This window comes from Emydura macquarii, unplaced genomic scaffold, assembly GCF_026122565.2.
Source record: "Emydura macquarii macquarii isolate MOO-44397 ecotype Brisbane River unplaced genomic scaffold, CSIRO-AGI_Emac_v2 contig_3422, whole genome shotgun sequence".
NCBI lineage: Eukaryota > Metazoa > Chordata > Testudines > Chelidae > Emydura > Emydura macquarii.
Window position 1 is genome coordinate 1,529 of NW_027133559.1, and position 8,008 is coordinate 9,536.

The following is an 8,008-nucleotide window of genomic DNA, read 5'->3' on the forward strand; positions in this document are numbered from 1 at the left end:
TGGCTCCTGTTAAGGGTCAAAAAATGGTGACATCCAGGAAGCAATGACTTCCAGCCATCTGTCAGGCCCTATCTATAATAAGTTATGCATATGCCCAGCAAAGCTCATTGATATGCATGTTCATCTCTGGGAGCACCCCGATATTATCGGGGGAACTCTTCACCTGATAGTCCACTTGCACAGTCCTTCTTTTAATTGGTTAGCATTTACATCACCTTATCACCAGAGTAACATGCAGATACCTTAAGGAAGACTCTAACATTTCATCCTGATAACCAGTGGGATCATCTTGTAGTTTCTACTCATTATAGACATTTTTATCTACTCAGCAGCTAGTTTTCAAAACATCTGCATACAAATATAGACACAAGCTCAGCAGATTCATTAGTAAGGTAGCAGAAGTAAGTTAGCTTTATAATATCGTTAATTTATCCTAAGTCCTAAAGCCTAATTTGCTTAAGCTAAATATTTTACAGGCCTAAACCTGTAGGTTTCTTGCATTTCAGCATTAAAACCTTAAGCTATTATTTTAATTCATTGCCAGTCAAATATTAGTGTCCCATATCCAGCTCTTATAATAGATTAATTTATTAATTACAAGCTATACCACGTGGTGAATAGGGAGCCGGGGCACCTAGCTCAGGCCTTGTGAATTCCACTTGGGGGCTCGGTGCCTAAAATTAACATGCTGCAAAGCTGCGTATAACACCCAAGTCCCTATCTCATCTGGGGCACATTGCTAAGGCCAGAATACTGAAATAAACAATAGTGGGGCCTGAATTGTTGTTTATAGAGTCTCTGGTGGTCTGACACAGTGTGTACATGAATGAGAGGGAAGTGTGAAGGAGTTTGGTTTCTGTAAGAAAAAGCTGAAATCACACAATGCTCAGAAAAAAAGCAGGTTATACAATGAGATGAGGCATTGGCTTGAGGTGCAAGACAAAGCAGTTCTTAGGAAAACCAAGAACCCCCACTCAGGTTTCTAATCACGGGAGTTCAGAAAAGCCCATCTCTTGGTAAGGTGTATTGCATCTGTCTGCGTGTGCAATCAAGGGACTTCTTTGTGCATATGAATATACATTACTTTCTGCTGCACAATTAAATAACCCTTTATTGCTTCCTCAGCCTGTAACATCCTGCTGCCAGAGGCAGGAAAATCTTTAACAGGGGCCTCTTCTAATTGAATGTCTGTTATTTCTCACTCTGATTTCAGAATGGAGAAAGGCTCGCAATCAAGAAGGTAACAGAAAACAGTTTTCTCTCAGGATGAAGAAATCGTGTCAATACAGCAACCAAACTAGAAACATCCCATAACATGCTGTTATCCTGAGAATAAATCCTGAGAGCCATGCTAAGTTTTTACATAGTGTTGTGCAAAAATCACATTTATATCAGGACTTGATTCTGAATTCAGAGAGTGGCAATATCACAACACTATAATGTCATGGATTTATGTAGAGTCTCTCCTTATTTACACTGATGTGAGATCAGAATCAGCCCTAAATCAGAGTTTTATCTGAGGAAACACTAAGTCGGGGTCTCAGGATTTGAAGCAAGGTAAAAGAACAGATGAGGTGCTGGCAGTGATGGAGATTCTATTGATCATAGTAATAAGAGTACTGATGAAAGGGCTCATGATGCTGTGTAGCTGTGGCCAAGAGTGAAATGTGTGGGATTGTGATGACATTTGAAACCGATGAAGATAGTGGTGAAAAGTTAACTCTGGCAGCAGTGATGTTGATTTGAGATTGATGCTGATTATGGTGATGGTGGAAAAATGAGTGTGTTACTGAGGGATGATCATTAAGAGGATGAAAGAGAGCTGTAATCATGGTGATTTAAGGCAGATATGGATATGACAATGGTGACAGTAATTTGCATTTTATTGCCATTTTCTTGCGATCATCTCAAAGCTCTTTGTAAATATTAGTCCAGCTGGATCTTTCTGCTGGTGAGTTTGGTATTATACCCAGTCTATAGAGACTGCTTATGATATTTGAACAAGCTCACTCAATGAATTGGTGTCAAATAAGGGAATCAAACTCCTGATTCTCAATCCTCACCTCTAGGTTCCAGACCAAATATTATTTTCATTACTAAGATAGCCCATTATAACATTTATAGTACAACAATGAAGCTTATAAAGAAGTACAGTGATCCAGTGTAATAGGTATAATAATTTTCTTCTCTGTAATCTGATTGTCTGTGTGAAGATTAGTTTTTTTCCCCAACATCCCAGTTCAGCAAGTTACTTATGCAAGGGCTAAACTTTAGCATATTTAGGGTGGCACCTCTTCATGTGAGAACATTCACTGCATCAAGCCCCAAAGGCAGGTTAGGCAGGGGAACATGTACTTTGTGAATACCACTTGGGGTTCGGAATGCATTAGGCACCAGGCTGCTAGATGATATCAGGAGTTAGCTGGCTGAGTGCAATCCCAGCAGCCAAAGATTAGGCACCTTGGGACTTTGATGGTGGAAACCTAGGTGCTTAGGGAATTTATGTATGTTCGGGGTAAGGCAGCATTTTCTCAATGCCAATGGCATTTAAATGTTGGACTTATCTGCCTTCATTCCCATTGTGAATTCCACCCAAATAATTCAGAATCACTTTCAGTTTTGTGTGATCCCCAAACAACTCTCATATATCTGAAATATTTCAATACAAAAAAACCTTATCAAGTAGGCTTCAACCAGGCAAAATGTTCATCTGAGAGAAGAGTGCAGGATGGGGTCCACCCTATAAACTTCCCTTATCCCCACTCAAATTGACATTTGACCAGTACTTTTGATAACCCAATGTCCCTTTGCAGATGACATCACTCTTGATGCAGACACAGCTCACCCCAACCTCTCCATTGATAAGAAGAGTTTGAAACATGAAGCCCAACCTCATAAAGTTCCATCGAATCCCGAGAGGTTCGATTCGACTGTCTGTGTGCTGGGCTCTGAAGGATTCTCCTCTGGAAAGCACTACTGGGAGGTGGATGTGGAGAACAGCACTGACTGGGACCTGGGAGTGGCCAGAAAATCCACAGAGAGAAAAGGAAGGATTTCCCTGTCCCCTAAAGAGGGATTCTGGGCTCTGGGTCTGAGTGGGAGAGATTACTGGGCAAAAACAGACCCCTGGACCAGAGTCACGGTGCAGAGAAGGCCCAGGAAAATTGGAGTTTACTTTAGTTACGAGGAGAGGCAGGTGAGGTTTTTCAGTGTAACCGACATGTCTGTGTTGTTCACATTTAACGATTGTTCATTCTCAGGAGAGGTTTATCCATTCTTCAAAAATTCTCACAGAGATACAACGATGAAAATTTGTTCAATTAAAGAAGAGTAATACATTTAAAATGGCAGCAGTGGTCAGTTTTGTTGAACAAACTCAGCCAAAGCCTCCTGGTGTTTCATGACACTCTTGAACCAAACTGAACCAACATAACAGAATGTTTTGCAGGCAGAAGAAAGGCAAATGGTAAAAACATATCCTGTTAAATTATAGTTACATACAGTGCTAATGCTGCAGGAGGGCTTCCCATATAAGGAAGGGAACTATACTGGAATCTGTAAAACTGAGCTCTCACTAACAGAGCTATTAACTTGGAATATATATGTAACTTTTTTCATTGCTAACTACTATTTTATCTGGATAAGGCATGTTAGCCTCTCAGAGTAAGCAAATAATATTCTATATTATACCAATCTTTCTGTGCTTCAGGTGTATAACCAATATTCAAGTCAGGTATAAATACAGATGGGGTATATACACGATCTTTGGAAAGTCTGACAAGCTGCAGTGCTATCTTCTGGATGGGTTGGTAACAAACTGACTTTTCCTTTCTGTATCATGCTGTGTTAATCTTTGATTAATAATTTTTTAATAAAAGTTGATTAAACCTAGTTATTTGATCTCATATTCTTAATTTGTCATACCTGTAACAATATGTACTGATACAACTTTGGAGAAAAAAAAGATAGGCTGGCACCACAAACAGTACAGATCTAATTATCAGTATATCTTCCATAAAATATTTTTTCAGCCTTTTGACGAATACTGATATCTGTGTAGCCTTTTAAGAACGTGAAATTTCTGACACAGAATGTGATGGTTTTACTGAGGAAAACGCAGCACTGTTTCATACCACGATCGGTTGCCACTGACTTTGGAAACAAAATAACATCAAGCTTATTTTTGCCATGTTTTTTCTTATGGAGCCTGAATCACCTTAATTTGCCACGTTTAATTCCTTGTTTTCCTACTCACCAGTGTAACAGTTATCATTGATATGAGTTCCCATCTTGGAAAAGAGATTAATAGTTAACTAGAGCTCTCTCTTTCTCTTTGGACCTGCACCTATTTCATTATTTATCCACAGTGAAACAGCTTCAAGAGGAGAGACTGAGGCAGACACACATGAGGATATCCCATAGTACAATGGTTATGGTGCTTATAAAAAAGGCTACCTCCTTTCCCCAGCCATTTTCAGTGGAGTTAGGCATGCACCATTTCTGTTCTTGCAAGACATGGCTTAGGCCACTGACTCCAGTACAGGGGTTCCTGGTTGAGGATCCCAAGTGGCAAAAGCAGACTTATATGCCTAATGAGAGGGAAGCTTAGGACCCTAAGATCCTGCCCCAAGGGTTTGTGGATTCCAGTGATTTTCAAGGCATCTAAAAGCGAGGTGGTTCAATGCTGAACATTTCTATGCCCAAGTCCCTTTGTGGATCTGGGCCAAAGGGTTTTTATAAATATATCAGAGATCCAGATATGTATATCTGCCTCTCCCTTCTCCTTCCATGGTTTTCTCCATAGAACAGGGTGATCTGCGCCAAAGACATTGAGTTTGGCTAATTAGGAAGTAATGAAGATCTTATAAAACAGCTTCTGATGAAAAAGCAGCTACAGGAGTAAGTAGATAATTTGAATGGCTTGTACAGGTTATATGTTCTGTTACTGGGGTCTTAAAACTCAAAGCAGTGGTAACTTAACTCTTTTACTTTAGGCAGGGTCAGGAATAAATCAATGGGAACACAGCGCTTTTTTGGCTGATTGAAAAATTAATAGAAATAAGTGTGCTTTTATTTAAAATTCCTATTTGTCAGTAAGAGTAATTTAGACTCTTAGAGTCTCAAGTTAAATAATTCTGAGATGGTATCAGTAATTAGCAGCAGGTCAGTTGGCCAGCTTCTTCCCTGCCAGGTGTTAGGAAAAAGTCTCTTAGGATACATCAGAGAACTGCTTTAAAGTACACTTTATTATTTAGGTTTCTTATAACTAGCTTTTACAAAACACATAACTTATACTGACTCCTGTTGGGTCATTACTTTATTTTAACTTAACAAACTACTTATTAATAAAACATTTCTAACTATTTTAGCCATAATAAGCTTTTATATTAGTGGTGACCAAACAAGGTTTTTATTTATTTATTTTTAGTTTTATAATATGTTGATCTTTTTATTTTGATTAGCAGAAACTGCAAGCCTGCAGCTAATATTTAACCTTGCCTTTAAAAACCCAGCTTACCCTTAAATAGGCGGTGTTTTATTTTTATTTATTAATGGTGGCTGAATACACAAAGTATGGCTTCAATTAGCTTGGTCAAATTCTGGGGTAACGCTCCCCACAATTCCAGGCTAACCATGCTCTTATGATGTTAAGGGAATTATCTAATAAACTTAACAAAACACTGACTTTCATTTTTGAAAAGTTATGGAGAACTGGAGTAATTCCAATGAACTGACAAAAGTAAAAGCAAACCTCAGCACTGAAAATTGTACACATGCCAGAAAAAAAGGAGGTTACATACAAGGGCTCTTCAGAATCTTATAATTATAGCTAGATCTGGTTCAAAACAAATATGTCGATTATTGTACATGGGAATTTGGGGGAGTGGGATTGTGAATTTTTTTTTTAAATTCCAATTTTTTTTTATTTTTTACAAAGAAATGAAACCAAAATCTGTTTTTTGGTTTGGTTGGTTGGTTTCTTTTGTTTCCCTCAAAAAATTCTTTTTGGTAATACTTAGGGACTGATCTGGCAACCCTTATAAAAATGTAACTTCTTTTGAATTCAGACTTCTGCAGGTGATAGCTGCCTGGAGAAGGAACCGTCTTTTTGTGTAAGCACTGTAAGATCCTGGCCCATGACCTGGGGCTTCTAGTCCCTATCGTAATACTCCTAATAAATAACATATAATATCTAGTACAATTGGGTCCTGGACTAGGACTGGGGCTCCTATGCCCTACCATTTAATAAATAATGTATAGCACCTAGTGCAATGGCATCCTGGTCTTTGACTGGAGCTCCTAGATGCTACAGTTGCTACAGTAATAAAATAATAAAATACAGTATTACAATAATAATAATACTGTAGGGTACGATCAAATTGTAGATGTCACTTCTTAACTTTTAAATGCCTCCTTAAATTGATCTGCCCAGCAGGATTACACAGTGAAGTGTTTCAGGTTAGCAACTATCAAGCCTTCTAGATGGACGGGGAAAGGACATGTGGAAATGAATGACAGTTTAATATAATAACAAGTACTGTAAGAAACCGGGACATTCATGTATCAAGGCTCTTTAAAAATGATTTCTACATAATCTGAAATACTAAGGAGAGGAGACCCTATGCTAGGTTGAATGTACCACAGATAGAAAATGATCAGACCAAATGGAAGAAATGAAAGAAAACCCCCGAAAATTCTTCTTAAGAGTCAACATGATTCTAAGGTACAAAATACATAAAACATTAATATGAAAAAACAATATTTGTATTGAGACTTACATTTGCAGTGAGGATGTTTTAGGATCCCACATTGTGTTTTGGAATCAATGAACTGTCTCTACTCTGATTCTCTCTCTTTCATAGAAAATTGTTTTCAGGTTTCCTACCATGCCTAGTGAATAATTTACTATGGGCTAGATAAGGTGGGGGAGGTAAAAGTAAGATTATGAATTTATGTCCCCCCAAGCTTCTCTTTTGAAAGTATTATGCAGGTTGCCTTTGAGAACGAGGGGTCAGATATACAGTGAGCACTTTGTTTTTGTCTTTTATCCTTTCCCTGTGTGAGTTCATTTAGTGATTGTCTTGTTTCACCCACATAGTTGTAATTGAGGCATTTAGTGCACATCAATTTGCTAGATACTAAAAATCATAGAGTGAATAGAGACCCTGGATTTATGGCTTATTACAACAATCTGTAACTCACTAACAAACACACGCTTCCTCACTGCCTTTGCCACCCTCCTCCCTTCCCCCCCAGATGACTGGGGAAGTTTACAGGCCACTTCACCTGGAATGGTCTCTTGAAATTACTAAACTACCTATTCCGCCTTCTATTTAGCTGTGACACTCCTAATGCCTTGCCCAGAAGAATTCTGTATAAGCTCAAAAGCTTTTCTCTCTCTCCAACAGAATTTGTTCCAAGAATGGATACTATCTCATCCACCTTGTCTCTCTGATATCCTATGGTGGAAAGGGCTACAATAACACTGCATATGGATTAGATTGTAAATAGGACTGCTTTCCTTTGCAGAGATATTTGGGGGAATGAGACTCCCCACTTTATGCTGTTGCAAAGCTTCTCTTCACTTCAGCTCAGGTATGCTTGGGTGTTATGTGCCTGCTATTCTCTTCAGAGCACGTAGGCAGCGGAATTGATCCTGGCTAGCACAAGTGAGCTGGAGTGAAGAGGTGAGTAGCCAATTGCTACCTCCAGGAGTAAAAAGGAAGCAAGCAAGGAATAGTGCCTTAGTACTGAGGCATGAATGAGGCAAATTTTCCCACCAAAGGGTTACAAAAGCTATCCCCATATTGACTGGGAATGTCACCTCAGGTCAGGATGCAGAAATAAAGTCTCTAGACACCATTAATGATGGCTTTCTGGAGAATCTAGTCCTGAAACCCAAAAGTGGAGAGGCAATTCTTCATATGGGGTACATCTACACTGATGGTGGCAAAGTCGCCACTGTCAGATCGACCTATCTGGATTGACGGAGCGGTTAGTGAAGACT

At 38.9% G+C, this 8,008-nt stretch overlaps 1 long non-coding RNA gene across 1 annotated transcript; it reads left to right on the top strand.

Annotated features, from left to right (window-relative positions):
* Nucleotides 1-553: 553 nt before the first annotated feature.
* On the top strand, nucleotides 554-3,891 carry LOC137144243 (uncharacterized). Its single transcript, XR_010917357.1, has 2 exons — nucleotides 554-1,240; nucleotides 2,814-3,891. It is a non-coding gene; the product is annotated as an uncharacterized lncRNA (long non-coding RNA).
* The last annotated feature ends 4,117 nt before the right edge of the window (nucleotides 3,892-8,008 follow it).